The following is a 23,466-nucleotide window of genomic DNA, read 5'->3' as shown; positions in this document are numbered from 1 at the left end:
AGAGATGAAGTAGCGTTGTTTTCTGACGATAATACCAATATCACAATCTGTTGAAACTCAAGCCAAGAACTAGTTTTAGGCCTGGTGTGCTCCTTGCCTTCCAGGTTAATGGGTTTGGATCACAGAGGAAACTCAAGAGTTAAAACTCTGCTGCAGTTTAAGAAGATCTGAAGATGTGAAAGTCTGAGGAAAGTCAGCTCCTTCAAAATAAATGAATTAGACGGGCTGGTTTTTTTTTTTATTTGTTTGTTTGGTTCTTGTGTTTTGAGACAGAGTCTCACTCTGTCACCCAGGCTGGAGTGCAGTGGTGGGATCTTGGCTCACTGCAACCGTCACCTCCGGGGTTCAAGCAATTCTCCTGCCTCAGGCTCCCAAGTAGCTAGGATTACAGGTGTGCACCACCACGCCTGGCTAATTTTTGTATTTTTAGTAGAGACGAGGTTTCACCACGTTGGCCAGGATAGTCTCGATCTCCTGACCTAGTGATCCACCCGCCTCAACCTCCCAAAGTGCTGGGATTACAGGCGTGAGCCACTGCGCCCAGCCAACTTACGCTTTTTTTTTTCTTTTTAAAAGCTACAGTGTTTGATGTAACAACAAAGTAGATTTGATTTTTCATATGAATACCATTTTTGTTACTATAAGTTTTTCTGATGCCAAATTATATTTTGAGTATATTTTTTAAGAAAATTATTGATTGTATGTTGAAAGAGTCATAAAATTTGCCTAAAGCAGATCTGTAGAAAGATTAACTTGTTTAATCTAACCAAAGAAAAGTAAGCGCCTATTGAAGACATCTAATTTGAGGGCTGAGAAATCAAATGTAGACTTTTTTCTCTGAATCCTGAATTAATGTAAAAGTGTCAGCTGTTAAGAACTAATAAATTTTTGAAATTTTGGTGGCTGAACAGCATACACTTCTCAAAATTATCTTGCTATCTTAATGATATGTCTTAGTCTCTGATCATATCCCATCACTGCTGCAGGGATTTGAAAAGATATGAAGTCAGTACATTGCCTAAAATGTGATTTACTCTGAAACGAATTGAACTGTGTTCAACTTAAATTTTGATAGCAGTCAGTTCTTCCATGAGTATTTTACTTACATATCTTAAACATTTTCCCTTGGCATTTTTTTCAGGGTGAGGTTATTCTCTTTGGAAGTGGACAAAACATGTTTTTGCATTTGACTTTTTCCCTGTTTTTATGAGATAAGATTTGTACAAAAGGGTTAGAAGATCAAGTCTACTGTTTACAAATTTGAACAAGCACATTCACTTTTGGAGAGAAATACCTGAGATTTCTGTAGCTTTACGAAAGCCATATTTATCAGAAAGTGTTCAGTTCTGTCCAGGTAATTCCTAGATTTCTGTGTAATGGTTGCAGGGTTGGGGGGTGCTTGTTTGCTTTTAGAAGCTTGGGGGAATAATTTCCTTTGCAGAGCCAGTGTCAACTGAGCTACTGTGTTAATTGTGGTGACATTTTAAGCTTGGAGCGGATGCTAACATCTCATTTTCCTTTCCATCCATGATAATGATAAAAGCTTTCCTAGAATTCATTTTAAGGGTCACTTTGGGAGCTTCCTTTTTTTTAATTAAATTTTTTTTTATTATTTGTAGAGACGACGTCTCGCTATGTTGCCCAGGCTGGTCTATTTTTTTTTTTTTGAGACGGAGTCTCGCTCTGTAGCCCAGGCTGGAGTGCAGTGGCCGGATCTCAGCTCACTGCAAGCTCCGCCTCCCGGGTTCACGCCATTCTCCGGCCTCAGCCTCCCGAGTAGCTGGGACTACAGGTGCCCGCCACCTCACCCGGCTAGTTTTTTGTATTTCTTAGTAGAGACGGGGTTTCACCGTGTTATCCAGGATGGTCTCGATCTCCTGACCTCGTGATCCACCCGTCTCGGCCTCCCAAAGTGCTGGGATTACAGGCTTGAGCCACCGCGCCCGGCCCCCAGGCTGGTCTTAAACTCCTAGGCTCAAACTATCCTCCCACTTTGCCCTCCCAAAGTGTTGGGACTACAGGCATGAGCTACTGCACCTGACATGGGGAGCTTCCTTTTAATACAGCCCTTTCCTTAAGAAACTGCTCTATGACAGTGGTGGCCCCACCACTCCACCTTAGAATAGCACTCATGTATTAAGCCCTGAATCAGCAAATCCGGGAATGTAGACAACCAGGACTCTAGGCACCTGTCCAAAATGATTTGCAGAGCTAAGCCAAGCAGAGCTTTACTCCTTCTTTCCTTTCTTCTATTTCTGTTTTCTCTCTTTCCATTCTTTCCTTCATTTCTCACTCTGTATCAACTTCAGTAGCTAACATGATTAAGCACTCACTACGTACCAGGCAACGTGAAAAGGTTTTTAGTGAGTTTCTCCCCCTGTTTTACAAATGAGGATACTGAGATGGAGAGAAGTTCAGTAATTTTTCTAAGGTCACAAACTCATAAGTGCTATGGCAGAGTATGTGTGTTACTGACCACTGAGTTATACTGTCCCATTCCTAAACTCCTCACTCCATTCCTAAAAACACAAAAGAACAAAAGCCACCCCATTTCAATAAAGGAATAAAGGTGAAAATTCTCTGAATAATAATGGTATATTCAGTCTAGCCACCTACCATCCATCCCTGTGCCTTCAGGAAGCTGGTACCAGAAACAGGAAGCAGAAAATGTTTCACAGCATTTCTGATTTAATCTTGTAGCCACGTATTTTAATTTTCTATTTCATGTGGGGTTAACTTACCATTGCAGCAACTGCCAAGGGGATTGGTAATAATTTCTATGACGTTTAAATGATTAAATATTTCCTTGTGAAGTCTTGGCTTATTCTGTTCACAAACACATGCTGAAATCAACTTTCCTGCTTAGGTTGAGCCTGGACATAGTGATGAAGTGAACAATTGTGTCAATATCATGAAAAAACACGGAACAAGTGCAAACTATCTGCCAAGGATTGTACTAAGCCCTTAATATTTATCTTAGTTAAGCCTATGGTAAACCTCCACGCATGATTGTTCCATTTTGCAGAGGAATGAACTGGGCTTTTGAAAGAAGGAAGGAGGACAAGAGAGTGGTTGCTTAACCACCCAGCTACAGGGAGGTGGTCTAGCGTGATGAGTGGAAGATCAGGCAAAGTAACTTCCCGAAGGTCTCCTTTCCTTATGCCGTCAGTTTTTACTGGTGTTATCTAACTTCCCAGCTCTGTCAACAGATGTCACTGCCAGGATTGCCTCTAATAGCCCAAATCTCTGCTCTCTTTTTGTCACTAAACAGCTCACACATGCTTATTCATGGCTTCAACACTAACAGGCCGTAATATACATACTATGAGACTTTTTTTGGCTCCATAAGAACATGAGCTTTATCATCTATTGCTCTATGAGGATGTAAAGTCAGTAAGGAAATCTGCATTCATTTGGTGCATTTTTTTTTTTTTTTTTTTGTGGGAGATGGGGTGGAAATGACTATGGGACAGAAAGTTTCAGGGATGACAAATAGGGAGAGGGAGCAATACATCATCTGCCCCTCTCCTTCTTCCTATACATGTTGTAGACATTGCTGATCAACAACCCCACTGCTTCGTCTAAGCCCCCACTACCCATCCAGTGATGCATAAAAAATGAAACATCTTTTCCATCTTTAGCATACATATGTACAGAATTCATTCTAAGAGACCCTAATAAATGGTGGTTTTGCAAACGTGTGATGGTTGTATGTATGAGAACTTCTTTGCCTACGCAGCTATGGATGAGCCCTGAAGATCTTTAGTCAAAGTTTGCTTTGGAAGGCAAACTTGGTGCCAAGAGAATATGAAAGCGACATAGATGCAAGTGATTATTATCATTAAATATGTAACTATGAAAATAATCTCACCTAGGATACAGGATCCTGCAAGGCATATTCACCTATAAAAAGATGCCTTTTTAATAAGCATGTCTAGAATCTATGTAACAGTACAATCAATGCCTTTACACAAAGTGCCCACATTTGTCATTTGGAAGCAGTAGGACACAAACTGAAGAGGCCAGGAACCAAGTGCATTTGGGTCAAACATTTAAGTCTGAAGGTTTTCAGCTATTAGAAACTAACTAAATCTAAATACTGCAATAAAATTTTGGAAGCCAAATGGAGAGTAAATTATTTTTTAAAAAGATGAATTGCGATTATTAAAACCTAACTTTATTGAGTAGACACTTTATGATGTTTAAATATACACAAAAATGAATATTTGAAAAATGGAATCATTTCAAACTTATGGCATAGAAGTTTGCTACATAATCGAGCTCTGGGAAATATTCTGCTAAAGGATCGGCACTTATTAATTATTTCTATTTTTTAGTTAATTTTTGATGCACATGTATTTTAATAATTCTCATGTGTTAAGTAGAATACACATTTTAAATTATATTTATACAAGTTAACTCTTGTTTACCTCCCATACTAAAAGGGTATGCTGTTTATTTCCTCATTATAAATGCAGTGGAGTGCACAATTGACTCTATAACCAGAGAGGAGAGAAAACTATTTTTTTTAAACTTTTAGATTGAAGGGTACATGTGCAGGTTTGTTATACAGGTTAACTCATGTCACAGGGGTTTGTTGTATAGATTATTTTGGCACCTAGGTACTAAGCCTAGTACCTAATAGTTATTTTTTTCGGTTCCTCTGACTATTTCAGAGAATCGAGCTTACTCAGGTTATTCTGTTGTGGTGCGTTAGTGTCAAATGTGGATATTTGTAAGAGCTGAACAACTTCCCAAATACCTAACTGACTCCATGGATTGGTGAGGAATCTCAGAAGAACACAACTTTTTAATTAATAAATATTTGTGAATTAGAGAATAAAAAGCATTTCTAAGAATAAAAATCGGCTCTAAAATTTGATTATTTTTGTAAGGTGTAGAAGAAGATATATTGAAACTTTGATTGCTGGAACAAAAAGTATTTAAGAGTAACATACTTGAGATGGTCTGTGAATTGGTTTATGGCCGGATGATGAAACACTTTGTCCTTAACACATCACTATTTTTCCTCCCATATTAGTGTACTACTGTACTTAATTTCGCTAACATGAATACTGAATCAAGAGTATTACAGCATTTCTTTGCCTTGAATCTTAGTTCTTAATTTTAACTAAAAGTGCACTAGAAAGAAATATTCATATATTTTGGCTTTAAAGCATTAGTTTATTAACTATGAGATGTTTTTCCTATGATAACACAAATATACAGAAAGATAAAAATGCAATAAATATCTTTTTCAGTTTTTTATATCAAAACATTGAAGAAAGAGAAGAGAGAAAGAGAGAAAGAAAAGGGAAAGGAGGAAGGGAAGGGAGAAAGGAAAGGAAGAGAAAGGGAGAAAGAAAGAAAAAGAAAGAAAGAGGAAACGAATGGGTTGTAAATGAGTGAGTGATACATTTTCTCCCAGTCACACCCACAGATTAAATGTGATATTATGGGCTTATCACTCTTAAAGTTCCACCTAGAAGTTTAGAAGTCCCCAAGACAACAAAAACAAACATGAATGGAAAGCCTTACTAATGTAGGCTATCTGGATGACTTATTAAAATTTATTTGTATTATTTTAGAATGCCCAAGTTTAATGCAGATGTTTCATTCTGAACAAGGTGTGTCACTTTTCTCCAAGAGACTGACACTTTGAAAATGACAAGAGGAAATACTATGCTTTTCTACCCACTTTTTTCTACCATAAAATATTCTGAATATGCTAATATGGACACAGTGCAAATTATTATACACCGTATCTACTTATATCAATTATGGGGTCAAAAAGAAAAACAAAACCTCTGAAAATTAATACAGCTTAGAACATGTTATCAACACTAATACTGTCTTGAAAAAAAGGTTTCATGGTCAAATAAATCTTGTTAAGTGCTATACCTGTTACAATAATCTCATTGCACAATGTTGTGAAACACCCTGTGTTTCACACTAGGGAAAATTTTTTTCACGCCTTACCTCTGATTTTTTAAATAATCAGAGAAATATTCTGCGGTGTGGTGGCTCACGCCTGTGCACCTGTAATCCCAACACTTTGGGAGGCCAAGGTGAGAGGACCTCTTGAAGGCAAGACCCTATCTCTACAAAACATAAAAGAAAAATTAGCCGGGTATTGTGGCATGCGCTTGTAGTCTCAGCTACTTGGGAGGCTGAGGCAGGAGGATCACTTGAACCCAGGAGTTTGAGGCTGCAGTGAGCTATGATCACACCACTGCACTCCAGCCTAGGCGACAGAGCAAGACCTTGTTTCTAAACAAACAGACGAACAAACAAAAAACCTAACATTCCCCAGATTTATTTGATCAAGTACTCTTTCATCAATAACACCCATTAACATTAAACAGATTAGAATTCCTTGAAACACCTGGAGAGAGTCTTTTCAAATACAGCAAAGGATGGTTTACTTTTCTGACAAGTGGTTCAAATGCAAACACTGAAACTTCAATAGATACACATTTGTCTTAATGTGTTAGAAAAATACACACTTCATGTATTATTTTATTAATATTGTTGCTTAGGATGAAGCTAATTTCATGTAAAAAAGTATATAGATTAAAAAAAATAAAGTGAATTATAGTAGAGATATATGAATATGACAAAATCATAAGGTGGAAGGTGAATGTCTGAAGGTTGGAAAATGCTGACTTAGTCTATAAATAGAAATTCAATACAGTGTGCTTAAATGGGTGCGGTCATTTGGATACATATATTCAGACTGGTCTTCAGGAAACTTGGGGAAGGGGAGTGCTTAGTTAGCTCTCTGGTTCTGCCTTAAAATAATTTGTGAGCTGGGAGGGGAAGCCTGTTCTAGACCTCAGTTTCTTTGTCTATAAATAGGAAGAGTTGGATTGGAGCATATGTTGAATTCAGCTCAACAACTTTGATGTAAGTGGAAGGCTACAGTGGTGGTATGATCTGCTTATCCACCGCAGGCTGTCACATTGATGACAGCTCGGCAGAACCCTTCATTCCATGGCCTACCATTCATTATTTGGGGTTCCTGATTAACCCTTTTTCTTTTGCAAGACCTTTTCTCAAAGTGGCTAAACCAGATTCCTGAATTTTAGTTATCTTTGTATGACCGGAGCACCATGCACCATTCCATCTCCAGAGAATTCCCTAAGTGACAACTGGCCAAAAGATGAGACTATCTGGAGGGCACAGCTTCCTTTGCGTACCCTATCCCCAAAGATTTTTGTTGTTTTGGAGAATTCACATCCATGTAACATAATTTCGAGTATTCAATTTGGTCTTGCTTTAAATTTTTAAAAATATAACTCTTAAAAACATGTTCCCTAGTGTGTGTTTTTTGTTTGTTTGTTTTTGTTTGTTTTGTTGGTTGTTTGCTTTTTGATTGTATTATGAAGGAGATCCTGTGATCTATTGCATTTTCTTTTCTTTTTTGAAACACAGTCTCATTCTGTTGCCCAGGCTGGAGTGCAGTGGCCTGGTCTCGGCTCACTGCCACCTCTGCCTCCCGGTTTCAAGTGATTCTCAGCCTCCCAAGTAGCTGGGATAACAGGCATGTGCCACCGTGCCTGGCTAACTTTTTATTTTTTTTAGTAGAGACGAGGTTTTGCCATGTTGCCCAGGCCGGTCTCAAACTCCCAGCCTCAAGTGATCTGCCTGCCTCGGCCTCCCAAAGTGCTGGGATTATAGGCATGAGCCACCTCGCCTGGCTACCTATTACATTTTCTAACTGCTTATTGTTGGGGTAATAAAATGTAATGGTTATGTGCAAAGATTGCCAAACTCTGTCCCTTGCTAGCTGTGTGGCCTTACACAAGTTATTTAACCTCTCTGTTTCTTAGGAGTTTTTAAATTTGAAAGTCAGGATAATAATACCAGCTTCCCTCAGGAGTTAATACATGAAAAGCACCTTATTCAGTGCCTGGTACATAGCCCTCAAAAACTGTTAGCCGTCATTTCTTTTCGCATCTAGAACAGTTCTTGGTTTACTAAACTCTTATTAGTATTGGTACATTGTCAGTTGATTGTGTTGAATGTTCTAGGTACACAATTATAAAAAAAGAATATCAATTTAAGTGGGTCCTTTCTTTTGTTTTTATGAGAGGAATTCTTGACTGGGATCCTCAGCACGACGTTAAGTCATGGTTGAAATGAGTGTCTTTGTATGACTATTCCAACCTCCTTTTACAAGATCTGTGTGCCACAATTTATGACTAATTTAGTGCCCTAGTTTTTATTTTTATTTTTATTTTACTTCCGTTTAAGTTCTGGGATACATGTGCAGAATGTGCAGGTTTGTTACATAGGTATACATGTGCCATTGTGGTTTGCTGCACCTATCAACCCGTCATCTAGGTTTTGAGCCCCGCATGCATTAGGTGTTTGTCCTAATGCTCTCCCTCCCCTTGCCCCCACCCCCATCCCCAGCAGGCCCCAGTGTGTGATGTTCACCTCCCTGTGTCCATGTGTCCTCATTGTTCAACCCTGACTTATGAGTAAGAACATGTGGTGTCTGGTTTTTTGTTCCTGTGTTAGTTTGCTGAAAATGATGGCCCCCAGCTCTATCCATATTCCTGCAAAGGACATGAACTCATCCTTTTTTATGACTGCATAGTATTCCATGGTGTATATGTGTCATATTTTCTTTATCTAGTCTATCCATTGATGGTGCCCTAGCTTTTTACTCACAATTATGATATGACCATTTTTCATTCCAATTTTACTATATGTGCTGCCACAGTGAGCATGACATAAGCATTTTTCATGTTGACAAACTTTTAGTAAACATTAATTGTTCTGAATATACCAAAACTTCTATATTATAAAATATATATTCACACGTTAGTATATAAAATATATGTATAGTTTAAATAATCATAATAATAGGAGTACCTGTGTATGCACCACTCAGCTTAAATAGAATATTACTACATACGTGGGAGTGCATTTGTGTTCTTCCCCAGATGCATAGAGAAGTTTTGTATCAATGATTTCCTTGCTTTGCTTTTCAGCTTTACCATCAATGTATACAAATTATGATATAGATATGCTACAACCTAATTAATAATGACCATATTGTGATTATTTAGGTGGGTTTATGTTTTTTGATGTTGGGAATAGGACTTTCCCATAGTGAAGATTATTTCTTTGAGATAGATTCTGAGAACTAAATTACTAAGTTATGACTGTTTTCAGAGCTTTGGACAGCTATTGATTGTCAAATTGCTCTCCAAAAGGCTTACATCAGTTTATATTTTCCAAAAGCAGTGCATCTGAGAATGTTCCTTTCAGTTCAGCAGTCATCAACACTGAGGGTTATTAATTTGAAAGGTAAGAAGTGTAATGCTAAAATATTTTAGTGTAACTAATAAGTTTGAATATTTTTAAAAGACCAATTATAGTTTTTGAAGGATACTATGCATTCAGAAATGTTCACCTATCACAAGTGTTTAGCTTGAGAAATTTTCACAGATGGAACACAGCTTCATAGATAACATTTAGATCAAGAAACAGAACATTACCCGTACACCAAAGCTGTCCTTGTGCTTCATTCCAAAGACCATTAAAAAAAACCTGTATGGTGAAAACCTCTGGAGGAAGAAAATTGACTTTGCTTGACCAATGTAGTTTTAACAGTCAGCAGTAAGTTTTCTGATTGTGAAGGTTTGAAGATTTGGAAAGGTTCATATATATTTAAGATGGTTACTCTCCTCACAAAGTAGAATAGTGAATTTATAATTTTGGCACCAAATCTCCCTTTCTTTTAAAATAGTTTGATGTCTGAGGCCAGGCACAGTGGTTCACACCTGTAATCCAAGCACTTTGGGTGGTCCAGAGCTTGAGGCCAGGGGTTCAAGACCAGCCTAAGCAACAAAGTGAAACCTCATTTATACAAAGTATAAAAAATCTAGCTGGGTGCAGTGATGCATGCCTGTAATCCCAGCTACTCAGGAGCCTGGGGCCAGAATTACTTGAGCCCAGGAGGTCACAGTTGTAGTGAGTCATGATTGCACTCCAGCCTGGGTGACAGAGTGCACAGTGAGTGAGACCCTTTCTCAAAAAAAAAAAAAAAAAAAAAAAAAAAAGAAAAAGTTTGATATCATTTGTCCTATCAAGCCACAACTTTGCATTTACTCAGAGTTCTCATGCAAGCCATAATAGTGCATCTCTGATGCAGGTTCCAGTGAATAAAAATAGGGATTACTTCTTTGCTTATTTAAAACACAGTTCAGGGGTCCCATGTAAGACTCACTGAGTCAGCATTTGCAGTGCCTTACCTCACGTGATGCAGATACCTGCTAATGGTCTCTAGAGCACTTCTTGAGGAATGTTGCTATAGAGGATAAATGCTTCTTCTTGAAGAAAAACATTCTGAGAACCTTGGTAATTGAAGCAGTTACCTAAGAAAATTCTTCTACATGGCATGACCTCAATTTAAAAAATAATGCTGTTGGCTGGGCTCACGCCTATAATCCCAGCACTTTGGGAGGCTGAGGCGAGCGGATCATGAGGTTGAGAGATCGACACCATCCTGGCCAACATGGTGAAACCCTGTCTCTACTAAAAATACAAAAATTAGGTGGGTGTGGTGGCACACACCTGTTGTCCCAGCTACTCAGGAGGCTGAGGCAAGAGAATTGCTTGAACCCGGGAGGCGGAGGTTGCAGGGAGCCGAGATTGTGCCACTGCCCTCCAACCTGGCGACAAAGCGAGACTCCATGTCAAAAAAAAAAAAAAAAAAAACAAAAAAAAACCGCTATCAAAGAAGTGTATGTTTAGTTCTTTATTCCTTTCTAGGCTTTCCTACTGTAAACACAGACACATGTGGTATTTAACATAGGGCTGGTATAGTTTGTGTAACCAGAACAGGAAGTATCTAGCTTAAAACATACCTCTTGATTGCAGCATGTTTGAAACTGACCTGGTACAATGGGTCTAGCTTTTCAAAGGATAGCTCTTAGCTCAGCTATATAAGTGGGTCACTTTATAAAAGGCTTATAATTCAAATTTTTGTCAAAAGTTCAAAACTTACCTTTCTATTTTCTTTCTCCATGCATTAACAATAGAGTTCATATGTTGGAGAGTCATTTTAGAAAAAGCAGAATGATCATTAAGTAGTCAAATATTAGATAATAAACCACAGAAAAATTTTTAGGGAGTCTGGCTTTTGCTTTGAATGATCTTTTTTTTTTTTTTTTTTTTGAGACGGAGTCTTGCTCTGTAGCCCAGGCTGGAGTGCAGTGGCCGGGTCTCAGCTCACTGCAAGCTCCGCCTCCCGGTTTCACGCCATTCTCCGGCCTCAGCCTCCCGAGTAGCTGGGACTACAGGCGCTGCCACCTTGCCCGGCTATTTTTTGTATTTCTTAGTAGAGACGGGGTTTCACCGTGTTAGCCAGGATGGTCTCGATCTCCTGACCTCGTGATCTGCCCATCTCGGCCTCCCAAAGTGCTGGGATTACAGGCTTGAGCCACCGCGCCCGGCCTTGAATGATCTTAATTAGAGGTTTTGCTTGTTCTGTTTGGGCTTGATAGATTAAAAGCTGGTTAATTCTGCCCCATCAATATTGCTTGCATCCATCCACCTCTCTCCATCTCTACCTCTCACAGCCATTCCACCTTCTTCTAGCTCCTGGTCTACAGCCAGAGGCTCCTCGCTGGTTTCCCTTCTCTACTCTTGCCCCCTTCCAGTCAGTTCACCATATGACATCCAGAATGGTCATTTTAAGAAAATAAGCTGAACCTCATTATTCTTCGTTTAAAAGTTTCAGAGGCTTCCCTCAGCTAAAATATGCTCATTATCACCCACCAAGTTCCTGCGTTGATCTACTTCTGGCCTCCTTTCCAACCTCAGCTCAACCAGCTCCCTCTTGTCCATCACACTCAAGTCACTGCCCCTGCCCTCCCTTAGTTCTTTGACTTGTCCACGTCCTTCTCTAACTCATGGGCTTCGTGCAAGCTACTCCTTTCGCCTGGAAGTCTCTTCCCACAATTTGCACCTGGCTAAATCCTGTCTCATTTGGAGCTATACTTAAATGCCACATCCTTAGAGAGATCCTTCAAGTCTAACTTATGTCTCTCCTCTTTTTCTCCTCATGGGCATAGGCTTCTATCTCAGCACTTATCTCAATCTGTAAATGTGGCTCTATGTGCTTATTGGTTTAATTTCCGCCTTTCCCACCAGTCTGGTTGAGTGAAGAGATTATGGCTGTGTGGTTCATCACTATATCCCCAGTGTCTAGAAAAGCACATGGTGCTGACTGAATAAAAGAAATATTTGTAATTACCCAGTGTATACATTATCTATTACTGTATAATAAATTAATGCAATGTATTAGTCCATTCTCACAGTGCTATAAAGAACTACCTGAGACTGGATAATTTATAAAGAAAAGAGGTTTAATTGGCTCACAGTTCCACAGGCTGCACAGGAAGCATGACTGGGAAGGCCTCAGGAAACTTTCAGTCCTGGCGGAAAGGGAAGCAGGCATATCTTACATGGCCAGAGCAGGAGGAAGAGAGAGAAGGGGGAGGTGCTACACACTTTTAAACAACCAGATCTTATGAGAACTCACTCCCTGTCAGGGGAACAGCAAGGGGGAAATCCGCCCTCTTGATTCAGTCACCTCCTACCAGGCTCTTCCTGGGGGATTACACTGGGGATTACAATTCCATGAGATTTGGGTGGGGACACAAATCCAAACCCTATCTTGCACAAACTTAGACATTTACTTGAAACAACAAATAGTTTTTATCTTGTAGTTCCAGTGAGACAAGAATTTGAAGTGGCTTGTCTGGGTGGTTCTGTTTCAGGGTTTCTTATTAAGTCACCGTAAAGATGTCAGCCAGGGCTGCCATCATTTTACCATTGAGTGGGGTTGATGTATCTGTTTCCAAGAGGGCTCGCTCACAAGCCTGTTTGCTGGAGGCCTCAGTTCCACGCCACTTGGACTCCTCCATAGGGCTACTTGAGTGTTCTTACATCATGGCAGCTGGTATCTCCCAGAACACCTGACCAAATGAGAGACAGGGTAAGGAGAAGTCCACAATGCCCTTTATGTCCCACTTTCAGGTATCAAAACTTGTCACTTTAACAACACCCTATTTGTTAAAAGCAAGTCATTAAGTAATGCCACACTTAAAGGGAGAGGGAATTGGCTCCATCTTTTGAAAGGAGGACTATAAAAGAACTTGTGGACATATTTTAAAACCACCACAGTTCTTCCTCTGGCCACAAATTATTTATATTACCTCGACATGAAAAATACCATAAACTCTTCCTACTGCTCCCCCTCCCCCAAACTCACATCCATTTATGTTATCAGCTCCAAATCCAGGATGTTGGCTTCAAAATCAGGTCCAAGTGTGGATGAAGTTCTTTGGTTGTAGTGCCTTAAGTACAGCTTTACTACACCATTCCTCTCAATCTAAAGACATATGAACTGAAGAAACAGGTTATCTATTCCTCCATAGGCAACCTACAATAGTGGGTAAGCCTAGCATAGCCACAGTAGACAATCTTATTTAAAAAGGCTTTTAAAAGGAAAAATGGAAGATAGAGAGAAGTAATCGGTCCATAGTAATTCTTTCCTTATTTTTATTTCACTAGCTTGAGTGGTACAAGTGGTTTTTGGTTACATGGATAAATGTATTGTAATAAAGTCTAGGATTTTAGTGCATCCATCATCTGGGCAGAGTACATTGTACCTAATAGGTAGTGTTTCATCCTGCATCATCTTCCTTTCTGAGTCTCCGATGTCCATTATACCAGCCTGCATGTCTTTGTGTACCCATAGCTTAGTTTCTACTTATAAGCGAGAACACACAGTATTTGGTTTTTGATTCTTGAGTTAATTTGCTTAGAAAAATGACGTCCAGTTCCACCCAAGTTGCTGCAAGACATGATTTTTTTCTTTATTATGACTGACTAGTATTCCATGGTGTATCTATGGCACATTTTCATTATCCATTCATCAGTTTATGGGCACTTAGCTTGATTCCATATCTTTGCTTTGTGAATTGTGCTGCAATAAACATCCACATACAGGTGCCTTTTTGACATAGTGACTTCTTTTCTCTTGAGTAGATATCCAGTCGTGGGATTGCTGGATTGAATGGAAGATCTATTTTTAGTTCCTTGAGAAATCTTCATACTGTTTTCCATAGAGGCTGTATTAATTTATGTTCCCAGGAGCAGACTGTAAGCATTAATTTTTTTAAAAATTTATTTATTATTATTATACTTTAAGTTGTAGGGTACATGTGCATAACGTGCAGGTTTGTTACATATGTATACTTGTGCCATGGTGGTGTGCTGCACCCATCAATTCGTCATTTACATCAGGTATAACTCCCAATGCAATCCCTCCCCCCTCCCCCCTCCCCATGATAGGCCCCTGTGTGTGATGTTCCCCTTCCTGAGTCCAAGTGATCTCATTGTTCAGTTCCCACCTATGAGTGAGAACATGCGGTGTTTGGTTTTCTGTTGTTGTGATAGTTTGCTAAGAATGATGGTTTCCAGCTGCATCCATGTCCCTACAAAGGACACAAACTCATCCTTTTTGATGGCTGCATAGTATTCCATGGTGTATATGTGCCACATTTTCTTAATCCAATCTGTCACTGATGGACATTTGGGTTGATTCCAAGTCTTTGCTATTGTGAATAGTGCTGCAATAAACATACGTGTGCATGTGTCTTTATAGCAGCATAATTTATAATCCTTTGGGTATATACCCAGTAATGGGATGGCTGGGTCATATGGTACATCTAGTTCTAGATCCTTGAGGAATCGCCATACTGTTTTCCATAATGGTTGAACTAGTTTACAATCCCACCAACAGTGTAAAAGTGTTCCTATTTCTCCACATCCTCTCCAGCACCTGTTGTTTCCTGACTTTTTAATGATCGCCATTCTAACTGGTGTGAGATGGTATCTCATTGTGGTTTTGATTTGCATTTCTCTGATGGCCAGTGATGATGAGCATTTTTTCATGTGTCTGTTGGCTGTATGAATGTCTTCTTTTGAGAAATGTCTGTTCATATCCTTTGCCCACTTTTGGATGGGGTTGTTTGTTTTTTTCTTGTAAATTTGTTTGAGTTCTTTGTAGGTTCTGGATATTAGCCCTTTGTCAGATGAGTAGATTGCAAAAATGTTCTCCCATTCTGTAGGTTGCCTGTTCACTCTGATGGTAGTTTCTTTTGCTGTGCAGAAGCTCTTTAGTTGAATTAGATCCCATTTGTCAATTTTGGCTTTTTCTGCCGTTGCTTTTGGTGTTTTAGATATGAAGTCTTTGCCCATGCCTATGTCCTGAATGGTACTACCTAGGTTTTCCTCTAGGATTTTTATGGTATTAGGTCTAACATTTAAGTCTCTAATCCATCTTGAATTAATTTTCGTATAAGGAGTAAGGAAAGGATCCAGTTTCAGCTTTCTACTTATGGCTAGCCAATTTTCCCAGCACCATTTATTAAATAGGGAATCCTTTCCCCATTTCTTGTTTCTCTCAGGTTTGTCAAAGATCAGATGGCTGTAGATGTGTGGTATTATTTCTGAGGACTCTGTTCTGTTCCATTGGTCTATATCTCTGTTTTGGTACCAGTACCATGCTGTTTTGGTTACTGTAGCCTTGTAGTATAGTTTGAAGTCAGGTAGCGTGATGCCTCCAGCTTTGTTCTTTTGACTTAGGATTGTCGTGGAGATGCGGGCTCTTTTTTGGTTCCATATGAACTTTAAAGCAGTTTTTTCCAATTCTGTGAAGAAACTCATTGGTAGCTTGATGGAGATGGCATTGAATCTATAAATTACCTTGGGCAGTATGGCCATTTTCACGATATTGATTCTTCCTATCCATGAGCATGGTATGTTCTTCCATTTGTTTGTGTCCTCTTTTATTTCACTGAGCAGTGGTTTGTAGTTCTCCTTGAAGAGGTCCTTTACATCCCTTGTAAGTTGGATACCTAGGTATTTGATTCTCTTTGAAGCAATTGTGAATGGAAGTTCATTCCTGATTTGGCTCTCTGTTTGTCTGTTACTGGTGTATAAGAATGCTTGTGATTTTTGCACATTAATTTTGTATCCTGAGACTTTGCTGAAGTTGCTTATCAGCTTAAGGAGATTTTGGGCTGAGACAATGGGGTTTTCTAAATATACAATCATGTCATCTGCAAACAGGAACAGTTTGACTTCTTCTTTTCCTAACTGAATACCCTTGATTTCTTTCTCTTGCCTGATTGCCCTAGCCAGAACTTCCAACACTATGTTGAATAGGAGTGGTGAGAGAGGGCATCCCTGTCTTGTGCCAGTTTTCAAAGGGAATTTTTCCAGTTTTTGCCCATTCAGTATGATATTGGCTGTGGGTTTGTCATAAATAGCTCTTATGATTTTGAGGTACGTTCCATCAATATCGAATTTATTGAGCGTTTTTAGCATGAAGGGCTGTTGAATTTTGTCAAAAGCCTTTTCTGCATCAATTGAGATAATCATTGGTTCTTGTCTTTGGTTCTGTTTATATGCTAGATTATGTTTATTGATTTGCAAATGTTGAACCAGCCTTGCATCCCAGGGATGAAGCCCACTTGATCATGGTGGATAAGCTTTTTGATGTGTTGCTGAATCCGGTTTGCCAGTATTTTATTGAGGATTTTTGCATCGATGTTCATCAGGGATATTGGTCTAAAATTCTCTTTTTTTGTTGTGTCTCTGCCAGGCTTTGGTATCAGGATGATGTTGGCCTCATAAAATGAGTTAGGGAGGATTCCCTCTTTTTCTATTGATTGGAATAGTTTCAGAAGGAATGGTACCAACTCCTCCTTGTATCTCTGGTAGAATTCAGCTGTGAATCCATCTGGTCCTGGACTTTTTTTGGTTGGTAGGCTATTAATTGTTGCCTCAATTTCAGAGCCTGCTATTGGTCTATTCAGGGATTCAACTTCTTCCTGGTTTAGTCTTGGAAGAGTGTAAGTGTCCAGGAAATTATCCATTTCTTCTAGATTTTCCAGTTTATTTGCGTAGAGGTGTTTATAGTATTCTCTGATGGTAGTTTGTATTTCTGTGGGGTCGGTGGTGATATCCCCTTTATCATTTTTAATTGCGTCGATTTGATTCTTCTCTCTTTTCTTCTTTATTAGTCTGGCTAGTGGTCTGTCAATTTTGTTGATCTTTTCAAAAAACCAACTCCTGGATTCATTGATTTTTTGGAGAGTTTTTTGTGTCTCTATCTCCTTCAGTTCTGCTCTGATCTTAGTTATTTCTAGCCTTCTGCTAGCTTTCGAATGTGTTTGCTCTTGCTTCTCTAGTTTTTTAATTGCGATGTTAGAGTGTCAATTTTAGATCTTTCCTGCTTTCTCTTGTGGGCATTTACTGCTATAAATTTCCCTCTACACACTGCTTTAAATGTGTCCCAGAGATTCTGGTATGTTGTATCTTTGTTCTCATTGGTTTCAAAGAACATCTTTATTTCTGCCTTCATTTCGTTATGTACCCACTAGTCATTCAGGAGCAGGTTGTTCAGTTTACATGTAGTTGAGCGGTTTTGATCGAGTTTCTTAGTCCTGAGTTCTAGTTTGATTGCACTGTGGTCTGAGAGACAGTTTGTTATAATTTCTGTTCTTGTACATTTGCTGAGGAGTGCTTTACTTCCAATTACGTGGTCGATTTTGGAGTAAGTACGATGTGGTGCTGAGAAGAATGTATATTCTGTTGATTTGGGGTGGAGAGTTCTATAGATGTCTATTAGGTCTGCTTGCTGCAGAGATGAGTTCAATTCCTGGATATCCTTGTTAACTTTCTGTCTCGTTGATCTGTCTAATGTTGACAGTGGAGTGTTGAAGTCTCCCATTATTATTGTATGGGAGTCTAAGTCTCTTTGTAAGTCTCTAAGGACTTGCTTTATGAATCTGGGTGCTCCTGTATTGGGTGCATATATATTTAGGATAGTTAGCTCTTCCTGTTGAATTGATCCCTTTACCATTATGTAATGGCCTTCTTTGTCTCTTTTGATCTTTGATGGTTTAAAGTCTGTTTTATCAGAGACTAGTATTGCAATCCCCGCTTTTTTTTGTTCTCCATTTGCTTGGTAAATCTTCCTCCATCCCTTTATTTTGAGCTTATGTATGTCTCTGCGTGTGAGATGGGTCTCCTGAATACAGCAGACTGATGGGTCTTGACTCTTTATCCAGTTTGCCAGTCTGTGTCTTTTAATTGGAGCATTTAGTCCATTTACATTTAAGGTTAAGATTGTTATGTGTGAACTTGATCCTGCCATTATGATATTAACTGGTTATTTTGCTCGTTAGTTGATGCAGTTTCTTCCTAGCCTCGATGGTCTTTACATTTTGGCATGTTTTTGCAATGGCTGGTACCGGTTGTTCCTTTCCATGTTGAGTGCTTCCTTCAGGGTCTCTTGTAAGGCAGGCCTAGTGGTGACAAAATCTCTAAGCATTTGCTTATCTGTAAAGGATTTTATTTCTCCTTCACTTATGAAACTTAGTTTGGCTGGATATGAAATTCTGGGTTGAAAATTCTTTTCTTTAAGAATGTTGAATATTGGCCCCCACTCTCTTCTGGCTTGGAGAGTTTCTGCCGAGAGATCTGCTGTTAGTCTGATGGGCTTCCCTTTGTGGGTAACCCGACCTTTCTCTCTGGCTGCCCTTAAGATTTTTTCCTTCATTTCAACTTTGGTGAATCTGGTAATTATGTGTCTTGGAGTTGCTCTTCTCGAGGAGTATCTTTGTGGCGTTCTCTGTATTTCCTGGATTTGAATGTTGGCCTGCCCTACTAGGTTGGGGAAGTTCTCCTGGATGATATCCTGAAGAGTGTTTTCCAACTTGGTTCCATTTTCCCCCTCACTTTCAGGCACTCCAATCAGACGTAGATTTGGTCTTTTTACATAATCCCATACTTCTTGCAGGCTTTGTTCATTTCTTTTTCTTCTTTTTTCTTTTGGTTTCTCTTCTCGCTTCATTTCATTCATTTGATCCTCAATCGCAGATACTCTTTCTTCCAGTTGATCGAGTCGGTTACTGAAGCTTGTGCATTTGTCACGTATTTCTCGTGTCATGGTTTTCATCTCTTTCATTTCGTTTATGACCTTCTCTGCATTAATTACTCTAGCCATCAATTCTTCCACTTTTTTTTCAAGATTTTTAGTTTCTTTGCGCTGGGTACATAATTCCTCCTTTAGCTCTGAGAAATTTGATGGACTGAAGCCTTCTTCTCTCATCTTGTCAAAGTCATTCTCCGTCCAGCTTTGATCCGTTGCTTGCGATGAGCTGCGCTCCTTTGCCGGGGGAGATGCGCTCTTATTTTTTGAATTTCCAGCTTTTCTGCCCTGCTTTTTCCCCATCTTTGTGGTTTTATCTGCCTCTGGTCTTTGATGATGGTGATGTACTGATGGGGTTTTGGTGTAGGTGTCCTTCCTGTTTGATAGTTTTCCTTCTAACAGTCAGGACCCTCAGCTGTAGGTCTGTTGGAGATTGCTTGAGGTCCACTCCAGATCCTGTTTGCTTGGGTATCAGCAGCAGAGGCTGCAGAAGATAGAATATTTCTGAACAGTGAGTGTACCTGTCTGATTCTTGCTTTGGAAGCTTCCTCTCAGGGGTGTACTCCACCCTGTGAGGTGTGGGGTGTCAGACTGCCCCTAGTGGGGGATGTCTCCCAGTTAGGCTACTCAGGGGTCAGGGACCCACTTGAGCAGGGAGTCTGTCCCTTCTCAGATCTCAACCTCCATGTTGGGAGATCCACTGCTCTCTTCAAAGCTGTCAGACAGAGTCGTTTGCGTCTGCAGAGGTTTCCGCTGTGTTTGTTATTGCCCTGTCCCCAGAGGTGGAGTCTACGGAGACAGGCAGGTTTCCTTGAGCTGCTGTGAGCTCCACCCAGCTCGAGCTTCCCAGCAGCTTTGTTTACCTACTTAAGCCTCAGCAATGTCGGGCGCCCCTCCCCCAGCCTCACTGCTGCCTTGCTGGTAGATCACAGACTGCTGTGCTAGTAATGAGGGAGGCTCCATGGGTGTGGGACCCTCCCGGCCAGGTGTGGGATATGATCTCCTGGTGTGCCTGTTTGCTTAAAGTGCAGTATTGGGGTGGGAGTTACCCGATTTTCCAGGTGTTGTGTGTCTCAGTTCCCCTGGCTAGGAAAAGGGATTCCCTTCCCCCTTGCACTTCCCAGGTGAGGCAATGCCTCACCCTGCTTCAGCTCTCGCTGGTCGGGCTGCAGCAGCTGACCAGCACCGATCGTCCGGCACTCCCCAGTGAGATGAACCCAGTACCTCAGTTGAAAATGCAGAAATCACTGGTCTTCTGTGTCGCTTGCGCTGGGAGTTGGAGACTGGAGCTGTTCCTATTCGGCCATCTTGCTCCGACCCCCCCCTTTTTTTTTTTTTTACCATATCCACACCAACATCGATTATTTTTTGACTTTTTTTTTTTTTTTTTTTTTTTTTGGTGAGATGGAGTCTCGCTCTGTCACCCAGGCTGGAGTGCAGTGGCGTGATCTCGGCTCACTGCAAACTCCGTTTCCTGGGTTCACGCCATTCTCCTTCCTCAGCCTCCTAAGTAGCTGGGACTACAGTCGCCCGCCACCACGCCCGGCTAATATTTTGTTTTTTTAGTAGAAACAGGGTTTCACCGTGTTAGCCAAGATGGTCTTGATCTCCTGACCTCGTGATCCGCCCGCCTCAGCCTCCCAAAGTGCTGGGATTACAGACTTCAGTCACCGCGCCCGGCTTTTTTGACTTTTTAATAATGGCCATTCTGGCTAGAGTAAGATGTTATCTCATTGTGATTTTAATTTGCATTTCCTTGATGATTTGTGATGAGCATTTTCTTGTATGTTTGTTGACCATTTCTATATCTTTAAAGATAATATCTTTTGAGAAATGACTATCCATATTCTTTGTCCACTTTTTAATGGGATTTGTTTTTCTTGCTGATTTGTTTGAGTTCCTTGTAGATTCTGGGTATTAATCCTTTGTCAGATGCATAATTTGCAAATGTTTTCTCCCATACTAAAAGGTGGTCCATTTGCTCTGCAGATTATTTATTTTGCTATGCAGAAGCTTTTTAATTTAATTAGGTCTCAGTATTTATTTTTGTTTTTGTTGCGTTTGCTTTTGGGATCTTAGTCATAAATTCTTTAGCTAGGCCAATGTCCAGAAGAGATTTTTCTAGGCTTTCTTCTAGAATTTTTATGGTTTCAGGTCTTAGATTTAAGTCTTTAATACATCTTGAGTTAGTTTTCATATATGGTGAGATATAGAGATCCAGTTTCATTCTTCTACATGTAGCTTGCCAATTTTCCCAGCACCATTTACTGAATGGGGTGTCCTTTCCCCCATTTGTGTTTCTGTATGCTTTGTCAAAAATCAGTTCATTGTAAACATTTGTATTTTGATGGGAATTACATTGAATCTGTAAATTACTTTGGGCAGTATAGCCATTTTCATGACATTGATTCATCCAATCTATGAACATGGGATGTATTTCTGTTTGTTTGTAACAGCTATGATTTCTTTTGGTATTGTTTTGTAGTTCTCCTTGTAGAGATCTTTCACCTCTTTGGTTAGGTATATTCCTAGCTATTTTATTTATTTATTTATTCATTCATTCATTCATTCATTCATTCATTCATTCATCAGCCATGGTAAAATAAATTGAGTTCTTGATTTGATTCTCAGCTTGGTCATTTTTGTTGTATAGCAGTGCTACTGACTTGTGTACATTGATTTTGTAACCTGAGACTTTACTGAATTAATTCATCAGATCTAGGAGTCTTTTGAAGCAGTCTTTAGGTTTTTCTAGGTATGAGATCATATCATCAGCAAACAGTGATAGTTTGACTTCCTGTTTTCCAATTTGGTTGCCATTTATTTTTTTCTTTGACTCCTTTGGCTAAGACTTACACTAAGTACTATGTTGAATAGGCATACTTGTCTTGTTCCAGTTCTCAAGGGGAATGCTTTCAACTTTTCCCCGTTCAACATGATGTTGGCTGTAGTGTTGGCATATATGGCTTTTTTTTTTTTTGAGATATGTCCTTGTCCTTCTATACTTAGCTTGTTGAGGGACTTTTTTTTTTTTTTTTTTTTTTTTTAAGACAGAATCTTGCTCTGTTGCCCATGCTGGAGTGCAGTGGCGCAGTCTTGGCTCACTGCAAGCTCCGTCTCCCGCGTTCATTCCATTCTCCTGCCTCAGCTTCCCGAGTAGCTGGGACTACAGGCATGCGCCACCACACCTGGCTAATTTTTTGTATTTTTAGTAGAGATGGGGTTTCACCATGTTAGCCAGGATGGTCTCGATCTCCTGACCTTGTGATCTGCCTGCCTCGGCCTCCTAAAGTGCTGGGATTACAGGCATGAGCCACTGCGCCTGGCCGAGGGCTTTTATCATAAAGGGATGCTGGTGTTTTTTAAAATTTATTCCTTTCAACATGTATGAAACCAAGTATCCCTGGCTGCTACAGCAGATAGCAGACAGGTATAGTTAAGAAAAAAACTTTATTTTAAGCAGGGGAAATGGCAACACAGCACTTAACAGCTATATTCTAGTCTGAATCCTGCTTGAGATGCTGGATTTTATCAGATGCTTTTTCCGTGTCTATTGAGATGATCATATGATTTTTATTTTAATTCTCTTGATGTAACGAAACACATTTATTGATTTGCATATGTTGAAACATCCCTGCATCCCTGGGATGAAACTCACTTCATCACAGTGAATTTTTTTTTTTTTAATGTGCCGTTAGATTTGGTTTGCTAGCATTTTGTTGAGAATTTTTTGCATCTGTATTTATCATGGATATTGGCCAGTAGTTTTCTTTTTTATGTGCTTTCCTGGCTCTGGTATCAGGGTAATACTGGCATCATAGAATGAGTTAGGGAGGATTCCCTCCTTCTCAATCTTTTGGAATAGTGTCAGTAGAACTGGTACTAATTATTTGAATGTTTGGTAGAATTTGGCTGTGAATCCGTCTGGCCCTAGGCTTTTCTTTGTTGGCAGTTATTAAAATTACTCATTCAATTTCACCACTTGTCATTGCTCTGTTTGGGATTTATATTTCTTTCTGATTCAAGCTAGGGGAGTTGTATATTTTCAGGAATTTATCCATTTCCTTTAGATTTTCTAGTTTGTGTTCATAGAGGTGTTCATACTAGTCTCGAATGATCTTTTGTCTTTCTGTAGTGTCAGGTGTATTGTTTCCATTTTCATTTGTAATTAAGCTTATTTGAATCTTCTTTCGTCTTTTCTTGGTGAATCTAGGTAGTGATCTATCAATTTTGTTTATCTTTTCAAACAACCAGCCTTTTGCTTCATTAATCTTTCCCATTTTTTGGTTTCAGTTTCATTTAGTTCTGCTCTGATCTTTGTTATTTCTTTTCTTCTGCTTAACTTTCCTCTGGAAAGTTTTAATGTGATCTTTTTGGGTTGTTATAGAACCCTGTTTTTTCATATCGCCTGGATTATTTTTCTGGTTCTTTTTCAT

The 23,466-nt window shown here is 39.6% G+C and overlaps 1 protein-coding gene and 1 non-coding gene across 2 annotated transcripts in view; one reads left to right on the top strand and one right to left on the bottom strand.

The window, feature by feature from the left end:
* The window catches only part of LOC144341268 (uncharacterized), a 44,679-nt gene that overhangs the window by 8,498 nt on the left and 12,715 nt on the right, over positions 1 to 23,466 (top strand). The gene's annotated exons all lie outside the window — the stretch shown is intronic.
* Positions 22,414 to 22,545, bottom strand: LOC114679141 (small nucleolar RNA SNORA63). Its single transcript, XR_003730819.1, has one exon. It is a non-coding gene; the product is annotated as a small nucleolar RNA SNORA63 (small nucleolar RNA).

Source organism: Macaca mulatta, chromosome 6, assembly GCF_049350105.2.
Source record: "Macaca mulatta isolate MMU2019108-1 chromosome 6, T2T-MMU8v2.0, whole genome shotgun sequence".
Lineage (NCBI taxonomy): Eukaryota > Metazoa > Chordata > Mammalia > Primates > Cercopithecidae > Macaca > Macaca mulatta.
Note: the sequence above shows the minus strand (reverse complement) of the source record. Positions and strands in the feature narration are given on the sequence as shown.